We start from the raw sequence: 13064 nt of genomic DNA, 5'->3' as shown, positions 1-13064 counted from the left end.
GCTACAGAGTTTTAACAATGTCAACGTAGAATGTTAACAACGAATTACAATGCAACTTACCATTTCGTATGTACGTTTCGTTGGCCACTTCCTCCCACTTCTCAGCTTTCAGATTCGTTTTCAAGTAATCTTCATGGCTTGTATCATACAGAACTTTGCGAACACATACGGCTTCAATTAGCTTTCCTTCCATTTCGAACTACCAACAGCCAGAACCACCGTGAGCCTCGCAGTAAACTGCGTACAGGAGACTGCGGTCCGCAGGGTCACCAAGCACAGGAACTGCGTCACGTCACGTTGCGCTCTAACGTGCGCAGGACCATGCAGTTATGTGGTTCGCAAAAACTTACCGTGAGTCACCCTGCGTCACCTCACGGACCTGCGTATCATCTTGTGGCCAGCCTTACTGGCGCGAAACACTCCCCTACATACTGTACATTTTATCACATTCTAACATAACCACACATCGCCTCGATTTTATTGCTCACTTCGCCAGCAGTGCACCAAATCTGATTGATTTGGTTGTACTACCTCACTTTATATATTTTATCTCCTGTCTATTGACTATTTATAAAACTATTGTAATATTGTACTTATAACTCCTGCTTATGGCTTGGTTCAAATGGCTCTGAGCACTATGGGACTCAACTGCTGAGGTCATTAGTCCCCTAGAACTTAGAACTAGTTAAACCTAACTAACCTAAGGACATCACAAACATCCATGCCTGAGGCAGGATTCGAACCTGCGACCGTAGCGGTCTTGCGGTTCCAGACTGCAGCGCCTTTAACCGCATGGCCACTTCGGCCAACTCCTGCTTATAATTTTGTTTATATTTTCTAATTTGACATTGTCTGTAAGCTTAACGACAATAAAATCTTATTATTATTAAATGGCCAGTAAGTAAATCTGTTGATTTCGACGCGATCGTGAAATGGAAAATTAGTGGTTTATTTTGGTTCGAACAATGATTTTTTACAAACAGCAGCGTCTGTAGCGCAATAATTTGCAGAAGCAACAAGAAGAAGATATCAAATTGCCTTTTTTTAGGTTTCCTAAGGACTGTGAGAGGTATATACTGTCACGTTACTAAAGTGTATCGTCAGGATTCGCTTGCAAACTACATGTGTATTAATGATTAATGTTTCGTTTTAGGGACAGAAAACGGCTAGTGAATAGCAGACGAGAAGATCTTATGAAGTAGGTCCTGTTTACCTTTATAGTAATTTTAAGGTTCTTTCGCTACACTTCGAACAAAAGCAGTTCATGAATATAGACACTAATAAACTCATGTGGAATCCAGTACCCACACTGTTCTATTTCCCTAATAAGCCACGTCAACTGACGATGAAGAGGAAACTGCCACGAATGTTCGGCAACCCGTCTAAAGCTTTAAAACACTCCTGTGGCGCAGAAGCAGCCAGTTCGATTCTCCATATATCAGTGCAAGGTTTATCCCGATCGCTAACACAGACCTGATGAAGTGGTTGGATTAAGGGCAGTTATTTGTGTCTTGCAAAAGCGTGTGAAGTGTCTGAGTGCGCAGATCGCTGGACTTCGTGCAAACTATTATGGGACAAGGAAAGTTCCCATCATTTTAAGTACAGACAGCAAGAGAAACTGTATCACAAGGATCAAGTGAAGAACGACAAACAAATTTTGAAGACTACAAGATCCTGATATTAAAAAAGAAAAAAACTGCACTTGAGTTGCTGTTAAGCCAGATTAGCATGCCATTGAAGGAGAAGCGTGCTGCAAGATGGAAATACGAAAATAAGCTGTTTACTCCTAATTTATTACATTACAGGCATACAAGTTTTGTCAAAATGTTTTATGTTTCCATTAGTGCATACCTTATAGAGGAATATAGAAGGAATACGAATAAAATGTGGTACAAATGACAACATATTCCATCTTTTAAAGCAGAAGGTACAGCATTTCTCCGATACTAAGAAACTAGATAATATGTCATTGGATAAAAAAGTCTCTAATGGCACATTTAACATATGACAGAGCTTCTGACATCATTTTTTGTTTGAGGACTTGGGGTTTACAGGCACAGCATATTTCTCCCACTATCTGGCAATTTCTTGTCCTACTTCTGTTATTACAGAAATCCTGGAGGCAAAAAAATAATTCAAATATTTTGTAAATCATGTGGAAAAGGGATACGAAACTAACATCATGCTTGCGACGCATCTGACATTCCTTTCTCGCCGCTTGAAGCGGTAGTGTCGCTCCTGCTGTCAAATGGGAACAAAACAGTGATCTCCATATAGAGAGTTCACTGGAACACAACTTTTACTGGCGCGTGTGTCGCTTCTGTGATTTTATATCTTTGGTGTGAAGTTCAATATCTGTCGTAATTATGTTTGTATTTTGTAAACTTGTTGTTTGTATTCTTTAAATGGGTCTTTGAGACTTGAGTGACAGCTGCCATTGGAAGTTGTTAGTTAAGTGCCATTTTTATCGGAAGAATCGTCCTGATCCTTTTGATTGCACAGAATAATTGCACAAAGTCACCGTGACGATATGAAGTACTTGTAGTGCTTCATATTGTAGTTAAAGTTCCGCAATTGATTTTGTAAAAATTCAGGTTTCATTGTTGGCACATAAGATATAATACGATTAAAATCAAAGGTACCTAACCTATTTGGCACTATACGTGCTGTTCAGCATGATATTCGAATAACATTTCACTAGTCTATCCTAGATGATGGGACATCAGCTGGAAAACTAATAGCTGAAGTCAGGTTACCTTCCATTCAGAAGGCTGTCGCATGCAGCGCCTGTACATTGAGTATTCAGTCAACTGTGGAAGAAGCCCGACTAACAGGCATTGCATGCATTGATCAAAAATGATAGTGCACTGAGAATGGCTAATTTCTAGCTGAAATCTAGATCTGTCGGTAAAATCTAAAAAGTGATAGCTGAAATCTATTATTTCCAATTGCTGAAGTATTCGCTGTTGTTTATAGTGACGTCAAGGGTAGCAGGGGTCCCCACTCGACTGTCTCCGAATCTAACGAAATTTGTTGTGAAGGTTCTATATTGTCTTTGATGGTCATAAACCCAATTTCAGTCCAGTATCTTTAGTGGTTGCATTTTTACGAGCTTTTAAAGAGAGGCTACTCATATTTGCATCACATATGAATGTGCAAATGTGCCAAGTTTGCAAGGCTTTTTTAAAAGTTCTAGCAAGCATTTGGTCATTTGCTTTAATATACATAGACAACGTTTTATGCTGAATCACACTGTGGCAAAAATTTGACGTGCTACTGTCAGTCAAGGTTTGACCGACCATCGCGTCTTTTCATGTAAACCAATAACAACAAAATTTCAGAGTGTTGTACCTACATCTGATACCTATATATGCATCGAATTTAATTAGCAGTCGCTGCCTAGATGAAAAAATACACATCTGCCAAGTTGGCCAAAATTTTCTAGACGCAAATTTTGGGGTATTTTTGGGAGGCAGTATCTCAAATCTGTCTTGTTCATTCCTTTTTTTTTTTTTTCGTACCACAGCGTTAAAGACCATGCTTTAAGCTTTCAAAGCCATATTGTATAATTTATGGATCTTAACATATTGATGAGTAAGAATACATTTGAAAAGTTATTATTTTAGCACTTCGAGAAGATTTAAAAGCGAAATATTTTTCTCGTGAAGTCCCATAATTATTATTATTTTTTATTTGAGTATATAAATCAGTTTCAAACACTAATTTAAAATTTGCCATGGAACAAGTATAATATATAACGCAGCAAATTTGCAAAACAAAAACACTAGTCAGTTCCATTTTTCGTTAACTAGTTGTAGAATTTTGTCAAGGACAGATTGAAGAAAACTGTATTGTCTTTCTGATGATGATGTTGAAGGTGCTTCTAAAGTCATGACAGTATGTTGCTCAGGAATCCTGCGGGTGTCTTTAGGAGTGAGCTAGTGGAAGGAACGAGCAGAACGATGTGGGTGCATAAAACTGATGAGGGCATCTTGTTCATGTGAAACTTCACACACTTTTCCAACCCACCAAAAATTGTTATACACATGTGCAACAGACTGTCCTGGTTGTTAACTTGCAATTGAGATTCCTGGAATTTCATCATCTACTTCAGAGGCATTAACTATGAATGCATCATTAGAAACTCTGCTTACTCAAAGCTGATTACAAGTAATTGTCTAAAATGGATGATTTTCTCTTGTTCCAGATATTTTATGTCTCATGTCAAACCTTGTTTTTCAAAATCTTCTTTTGGCACATAAAAAAACTTTATGCCTGGAATACTATCATCACAGAATTTGAAAAACTCATATGGAGTCAATATTTGGGGCTTCTGCAAACTAGCACGGGCTGCTAGTCTTTCTGCTGTTACCCCAGTGCCAGCACAAGGCGATTTACTGTGGCTTGTTCCAAAAAAATTCCATTCACCAGTGATGCCAAAATCCTTTTCAAGCAGACATAAATTGATGGAATTTCTGAAATTTTTGTACTAAGCTGAACCATCACTTAAGAAATAAATGTTCTTAATGTTTGCAATCTTTGTCTGTATTTATTTATTTATTTCATGTTCCGTAGATCTCGTATTGTGAGCACGTCACATGAGATGTGGAATGAGTCAAACATACAAAAAGATACAAAACAGTCTTCATTAAATATATAAAAAATGTTCTACATAACTGCATATAGTTAATACAAGGTTTAGAGGAAAAACAGATATTGTACATATAATAGCAGATTTCTTTGAGTGTTAATACAAAATTTCATGTTTTAATTTGAAGAAAAATTGCAAGCACATTTCTTTGTTAACAAGATGGATAATTCTATCTAATTGCTATTTCCCTTTTTGCATCATAAAACTCTTCTAATGTATAAACAGACATTCCTTTAGTTTTGCTTTAAAAAGAGATTCATTTTCTCTTAAATATACTATTAGCTTTATTTGAAAGGCATGGACAGCAATGATTATCATGACAGAGACAATTGATAATCATACAAATGCTAATAGTCTGACATTCTTTGCCTCCAAAATAGATAACAAATGGATGTAATGTAACCTGACTATGCTCCTAATGAAATCCTTGCACAGCATCTTGAATAATGAATGAATAATTCTTAGACTTGCACCCAGCGAACGGTCTACCCGACGGGAAGCCCTAGTCACACGAAATTTACATTTTTATCAGTATTAGTAATTCATTTTCTGCAGTGTTTCTTTTTAACTGCTTAAGGTATAAACTTTAGCATCTCGTCACAAAGTGATAGCTTCTTAAACCAGTAATTTTCGAAATCAGTGCCTCCATGAAATCATCCACAGTGCTCTGACACATCTCCAATGTCTGTCTGTCTGTCAGTGTGGACCCATTGCTTTTATTGCATTGTTTCTTCAGAGTAATCATTTTTAAAAGTGCCTTCAAAAAAAGCATCTAGTTGCCTTTTTTCTGGACATTCCTCACAGTGTTGCAGCATACAATCTTTTGATTACAAACTGCATACAGTTTTCTTTCTCAGAACCTTGTAGTTGTCTTGGAAGGATGTTTCTGAAGCCAACACTAATTTGACGTTTTGATGAATTACACATACACATACAGAATGTGATCCAGATGCACCAACTGCAGTACACTATTTCCATCTAAGCTCACACAATTTTGAGAATCTCAATTGATTTCCACATTGCTTACAATAAATAATGAATATTTCTTTCAGATTACAAAGGAGCAGATGTTTCTGCTTGTGAATCTGTTTCCCATTTATTCTTACTGCAACACAATCCTTTTAGACGGGGCATAAATGAGAAAACTTATCATCTCCAAAACAAGTGAGGACACTTTGTTTTACTTCATCATTGAGCTTTTCCTCTTTTTGATTGGCAGGTGCTGCCAAAATTCCATCTTCCATTCTAGTTTTCTAGACTTCCTCACCATTTTAGTTGAAACAGCAAATTCCTTAGCCATTTTTTAAATAGTCCAGCTATTTGGGCCAGGGTCAAAATATGAACTTTACTGAAATTTCTTGAAGTCTGAAGCTTATGTTCTTCAATTAAGATGTCCATGTCTTTATATTTATGGCCCTCTTCTGTTTGCATTTGAGCAATAGCTACGTGACACACCAGCAGCTGTGGCTGTTACCTTAGCAATGCTGCCTTGGGCTTTCAGAACTTCTCACTTTACGTATCCCATTGAATCCCTTTTTCTGATCCGTTGAAGCTTTAATGGTGACTATCCGCATGATGGTAATGAAGTATTAGCAGTAAAGCAAGCATCAACAACATCCATGTCTTCAGGAGATGGTGATTCTTGCTTATTGTGGTGGGATGATTTTTTTTGGGCCACTTCGTGTCTACATTTGGTACAAATTTTCTGACCAGGATTAAAAACTTCATTAACAGTCAGTAACTTCAACCTATCAGACATTGCAATGGTTACTGCTGTTAAAGCCTTCTGGGTTACATGCTTTTCTTTACCAAATGGGTTGTAGGAAGTCTTATCAAGAATAGAAATTTTGTCATCCACAAGGCATTATGGTATGAACAAATTTGGGCATCTTCAGTAAAATCAAGCCCATATGCACATCGTAGAAGCTCCTCGTCCATTGGTGACATTTCCTTAACTGATTGTAGTTGAATTTTGTCATAATAGAATGGTGATGACTTTTGAAAATCAGCTCCATCTGATCCACCAAAGTAGCTAAGTGCAAGGGTCTGTTGGTTCATTTTATACAATAGTTTATTAACCTATTACAAGCAATTTTGAAAGCTGATGAGTATCTGGGTTTGAAGAATAGAAGATTCAGTCTTATTTATGTATAAAATATACAAATTAGGCGCTACCTTCTGCTACTACAATGACTGTTGGTTACCCAAACACTCAGAACGCAACACTAAGATTGTATATTGTCAACACCAAAGATTACACTGCATGGAATACTGACACTGTGGGGACTTGCCAATAATGAAAGCAACAATTGAAAGTGGTGATTCAGCAATGAATCCCTGCTGTTAAAGCAACATTGCATTCCAGTGATCTTCTCAATCTTAAGAGCATTTTGTGAGGTTTTATTATATTTATACTCTATACTGTAAAATAATGCGAAAACACGTTTTATTAGCATAGTTACATTCCCTAAACTTCAGGGAAACCTAATACTATTTAGAGAAACTACAATTATAAATTTTTTGATTTACAACTTAAAAATTTATTAATTTTTTGTATTTATCAATAATCCATTTTTCCTACGTTTGATAGCAATTCTTACCCATCAGTATGCAAGATCCAGAAATTAAACAATATGGCTTCAAGACTTTAAAGCATGCTCTTTCCATCTGTGGTAAGAAAAAAAGGATTGAACAAGACACAGTTGAGATATTGCCCCCCAAAAATACCCCCAAATTTGCGTCTAGAAAATTTTGGGCAACTTTACAGATGTGTATCTTTTCATCTAGGCATCCAATGTTAATTAAATTTGACCCATATATAGACTTCATAGGTAGGAATAGCCCTCAGAAGTTTTGGTGTGATTGGATTATATGAAAAGTAGCAGTGGACGGTCAAACCTTGGCTCTCAGAATCTTTAGAGGCTTGTATCTATATTTAGGTGTGGTTAAATTCCAAATTTTTACATGGTGTCATTCAGTATAAAACACTGTCTATGTATAGAGTGGGGACACTTTTTAATATTGGTCCCTTTGACTTGGAATGATCCTCGTTCCTTCTCTTTTAACGCTGATATTTTGCACATGAAGAACTCTTTGTATGTTACATGCCTAATTAATAAGCGTTAGTGGACAGCTTTCACCTAAGCCCTTAATACATAAACCAAGTGTTTTATTTATGACTTGTTTGGTTATTTCTCAGTATAGAAGTATAAAATGCTGTAAGGCATTGTGACTGCCTGACAGTAATTCTCCATTGGAGATACAATATCAGGCATTCTAATTTTGACTTCGCCGTAATGTACTTAGCAGGAATATTTTATACATGGATTTAAGGCTGAATATGGACTCAATAGAATCGACACATGAAACTTTTTGTAGTTCTTTTAATTTTCCATTGGTAATGAAGATCATAAAAGCAGCTTCTCCACCTCCTATTTCACACTATTAAGTATCCTACTCCTACATAATTGTTATTTAACTGAAATTAATGGTTTGCTCAACCACTGTTCTGTCACACGGCATCAAATTTCCATCCAATTTCACTGTTGCCAGCATTCTCAAAAATTTTAGAAAAAGTAATGTACAATTGGCTTTATAACCATCTTATCTCAAATAATGTACTGTCAAAGTCACAGTTTGGATTTCTAAAGGGTTCTGATATTGAGAAGGCTATCTACACTTACAGTGAAAATCTGCTTAATTCATTAGACAAAAAATTGCAGGCAACTGGTATATTTTGTGATCTGTCAAAGGCATTTGACTGTGTAAATCACAATATCCTTTTAAATAAATTAGAATATTATAGTGTAACAGGAAATGCTGCGAAATGGTTCAAATCTTATATTTCTGGCAGGAAACAAAGGGTGTTATTAGGAAAGAGACATGTATCAAGCTATCAGGCATCATCCAACTGGGAACTAATTACATGTTGGGGTCCCACAAGGTTCCATTTTGGGACCCTTACCTTTTCTTGTGTATATCAATGACCTTTCATCAGTAACATTACCAGATGCCAAGTTCGTTTTGTTTGCTGATGATACAAACAATGCAATAAATAGCAAATCAAGTTTAGTCTTAGGAAGATCAGCTAATAAAATATTTGTGGACATTAATCACTGGTTGAAATAATTTGGCTGAAGGTCACGGTTAAAGCAGGCTCAGACATGGTAATTGGATGTCTCTATAGGCCCCCTGGCTCAGCAGCTGTTGTGGCTGAGCACCTGAAGGATGATTTGGAAAATATTTCGAGTAGATTTCCCCACCATGTTACAGTTCTGGGTGGAGATTTTAATTTGCCGGATATAGAGTGGGAGACTCAGACGTTCACAACGGGTGGCAGGGACAAAGAATCCAGTGAATTTTTTTAAAGTGCTTTATCTGAAAACTACCTTGAGCAGTTAAACAGAGAACCGACTCGTGGCGATAACATATTAGACCTTCTGGTGACAAACAGATCCGAACTATTTGAAACAGTTAATGCAGAACAGGGAATCAGCGATCATAAAGCGGTTACTGCATCGATGATTTCAGCCGTAAATAGAAATATTAAAAAAGGTAGGAAGATTTTTCTGTTTAGCAAAAGTGACAAAAAGCAGATTTCAGAGTACCTGACGGCTCAACACAAAAGTTTTTGTCTCAAGTACAGATAGTGTTGAGGATCAGTGGACAAAGTTCAAAATCATCGTACAATATGTGTTAGATGAGTATGTGCCAAGCAAGATCATAAGAGATGGAAAAGAGCCACCGTGGTTCAACAACCGAGTTAGAAAACTGCTGCGGAAGCAAAGGGAACTTCACAGCAAACATAAACATAGCCAAAGCCTTGCAGACAAACAAAAATTATGCGAAGCGAAATGTAGTCTGAGGAGGGCTATGCAAGAGGCGTTCAATGAATTTGAAAGTAAAGAAAATCCTAAGAAATTTTGGTCTCATGTCAAAGCGGTAGGTGGATCAAAACAAAATGTCCAGACACTCTGTGACCAAAATGGTACTGAAACAGATGATGACAGACTATAAGCCCGAAATACTAAATGTCTTTTTCCAAAGCTGTTTCACAGAGGAAGAGTGCACTGTAGTTCCTTCTCTAGATTGTCGCACAGATGACAAAATGGTAAATATCGAAATAGACAACAGAGGGATAGAGAAACAATTAAAATCGCTCAAAAGAGGAAAGGCCGCTGGACCTGATGGGATACCAATTTGATTTTACACAGAGTACGCGAAGGAACTTTCCCCCCTTCTTGCAGCGGTGTACTGTAAGTCTCTAGAAGAGTGTAGCGTTCCAAAGGATTGGAAAAGGGCACAGGTCATCCCCGTTTTCAAGAAGGGACGTCGAACAGATGTGCAGAACTATAGACTTGTATCTCTAACGTCTATCAGTTGTAGAATTTTGGAACACGTATTATGTTCAAGTATAATGACTTTTCTGGAGACTAGAAATCTACTCTTTAGGAATCAGCATGGGTTTTGAAAAAGACGATCGTGTGAAACCCAGCCTGCGCTATTCGTCCACGAGACTCGGAGGGCCGTAGACACGGGTTCCCAGGTAGATGCCGTGTTTCTTGACTTCCGCAAGGCGTTCGATACAGTTCCCCACAGTCGTTTAATGAACAAAGTAAGAGCATATGGACTATCAGACCAATTGTGTGATTGAATCGAAGAGTTCCTAGACAACAGAGCGCAGCATGTCATTCTCAATGGAGAGAAGTCTTCCGAAGTAAGAGTGATTTCAGGTGTGCCGCAAGGAGTGTCGTAGGACCGTTGCTATTCACAATATATATAAATGACCTTGTGGATGACATCGGAAGTTCACTGAGGCTTTTTGTGGATGATGCTGTGGTATATCGAGAGGTTGTAACAATGGAAAATTGTACTGAAATGCAGGAGGATCTGCAGCGAATTGACGCATGGTGCAGGGAATGGCAATTGAATCTCAATGTAGACAAGTGTAATGTGTTGCGAATACATAGAAAGAAAGATCCCTTATCATTTAGCTACAATATAGCAGGTCAGCAACTGGAAGCAGTTAATTCCATAAATTATCTGGGAGTACGCATTAGGAGTGATTTAAAACGGAATGATCATATAAAGTTGATCGTCGGTAAAGCAGATGCCAGACTAAGATTCATTGGAAGAATCCTAAGGAAATGCAATCAGAAAGTAGGTTACAGTATGCTTGTTTGCCCATTGCTTGAATACTGCTCAGCAGTGTGGGATCTGTACCAGATAGGGTTTCTAGAAGAGATAGAGAAGATCCAACAGAGAGCAGCGCGCTTCGTTACAGGATCATTTAGTAATCGCGAAAGCGTTACGGAGATGATAGATAAACTCCAATGGAAGACTCTGCAGGAGAGATGCTCAGTAGCTCGGTACGGGCATTTGTTGAAGTTTTGAGAACATACCTTCACTGAGGAGTCAAGCAGTATATTGCTCCCTCCTATGTATATCTCGCGAAGAGACCATGAGCATAAAATGAGAGAGATTAGAGCCCACACAGAGGCATACCGACAATCCTTCTTTCCACGAACAATACGAGACTGGAATAGAAGGGAGAACTGATAGAGGCACTCAAGGTACCCTCCGCCACACACCGTCAGGTGGCTTGTGGAGTATGGATGTAGATGTAGATGTTCCTAGCCAATTCTTTGTTACTAAACTTTGAAAAAACACACTACATGCTGTTCAGAACTTGTAAGGGGTGTCCCACGAGTATATGCCTAACATTCAATGACAAGCAGATAGAAGAAGTGGACAGTGTTAAATTCTTGGGATTACAGCTTGATAATAAATTCAACTGGGAGGAGCACACCACAGAACTGCTGAAGCATCTTAACAAATCTGTATTTGCAATGCGAATTGTGTTGGACATAGGAAATATAAAAATGAAAAAGCTGGCATACTATACTTACTTTCATTCCATAATGTCATATGGGATTATTTTTTGGGGTAATTCATCAAGCCAAGCTAAAGTTTTCCGGCCACAAAAACGTGCAGTAAGAGTTATATGTGGTGTGAACTCAAGAACATCCTGCAGAAGCCTGTTTATGGAACTAGGGATACTAACTACTGCTTCCCAATATATTTATTCCTTAATGAAATTTGTCATTAAAAATATATCACTTTTTCAAACCAACAGCTCAATTCATGGAATCAATACTAGAAATAAGAATAATCTTCACAAGGATTTGAAGTCACTTAGTCTTGTACAAAAAGGTGTGCATTATTCAGGAACACACATTTTCAATAACTTGCCAGCAGCCATAAAAAGCTTAACAACCAATGAAATTCAGTTTAAGAGAAGCCTAAAGGATTTATTGGTGGCCAACTCCTTCTACTCCATTGATGAATTTCTTAGTAAAACCAACGTGTGTGTGTGTGTGTGTGTGTGTGTGTGTGTGTGTGTGTGTGTGTGCACAATCTAACTTCTGCACCATTTCTGTGCTGTAATGTGTTCATTGTATTATAGTAGTTGTATTACACGTTTATTACCTTATAAATAAATTAAAAAACTATTTTATTTTAAATTCAGTGCATTTGTAAAATGACTCTTTCATATAGTGTTCATTAAAAAATGACGATCATTTCACTTGGGACCTGTGGAATGGTACATTAGCTTATTTGTTTTAGTTGTAAATATTTGTCATGTATTGTTGTTTTTTTTGACATGTTCTACATCCTGCAGGACCTCCTCACTTCGGATCAATTGGAATGAAAGTAAATCTAATCTAATCTAAACTGAATCACTTATCCTCAAACAGAAAATACACTGATGAGCCATAACATTATTCCACTGCTATCTTAATAGCATGTAGCCTATCTTAAGACTGCAATACAGCAGTGATTCTGTATGGTGTAGATTCAATGAGCCCTTACTAGATTTCTGGAGATATGTGGCAGGACAGCTATGCACAGGTCACACAATTCCCATAAATTTCGAGGTGGTGGTTTTTGGGTGCGGAGCAGACATACAATAATGTAGCAGGTGTGTTCCATCAGGTTCATATCAGGCAAATTGGGTGTCTAAGACATCAGTATGACTTCGCCAACACGCTCCTCAAACCTGTGTAGCTTGTTTCTGATTATGTGACCACAAGATGCCATTGCCATTGGGAAAGACATAAAGCATGAATTGATGAATGTGGTCCCGTGGTAATGTTCACATAGTCCACAGCAATTGTGGCACCTTTGATGATTACGAGAGGTCCCATGGAAACCCAGGTGAATAATACTGCTCCCACTGACCTGTTTCTGTGGGACATTGCACATTTTGAGCAGCCATTCACCTGGATGATGGGGAATCCGGTCATTGCCATTGGTCTATTGTAACAAGAAACATGAGTCATCCAAATAGTTGACAAATTTCCATTGATCTGTAGTCCAGTCTCTATGATCCCATGCCCACTGCAGTAATAAA

General features: G+C 37.8%; 1 protein-coding gene across 5 annotated transcripts in view; it reads left to right on the top strand.

Moving 5' to 3' along the window:
• The first annotated feature begins 2377 nt into the window (after window positions 1-2377).
• Window positions 2378-13064, top strand: part of LOC126196030 (ankyrin repeat and SOCS box protein 3-like) — a 293727-nt gene continuing 283040 nt past the window's right edge. For 4 of the 5 annotated variants that reach the window (XM_049934535.1, XM_049934538.1, XM_049934537.1 and 1 more), the window contains exon 1: window positions 2378-2638. The gene's annotated coding sequence lies outside the window, so the exon portion shown is untranslated. Of the gene's footprint in view, window positions 2639-2661; window positions 2922-13064 lie in introns of those variants that run through there. The other variant, XM_049934536.1, reaches the window with a different exon arrangement.

Source organism: Schistocerca nitens, chromosome 1, assembly GCF_023898315.1.
Source record: "Schistocerca nitens isolate TAMUIC-IGC-003100 chromosome 1, iqSchNite1.1, whole genome shotgun sequence".
Lineage (NCBI taxonomy): Eukaryota > Metazoa > Arthropoda > Insecta > Orthoptera > Acrididae > Schistocerca > Schistocerca nitens.
The sequence above is the reverse complement of the archived record's forward strand: the minus strand, read 5'-3'. Positions and strand labels throughout refer to the sequence as shown.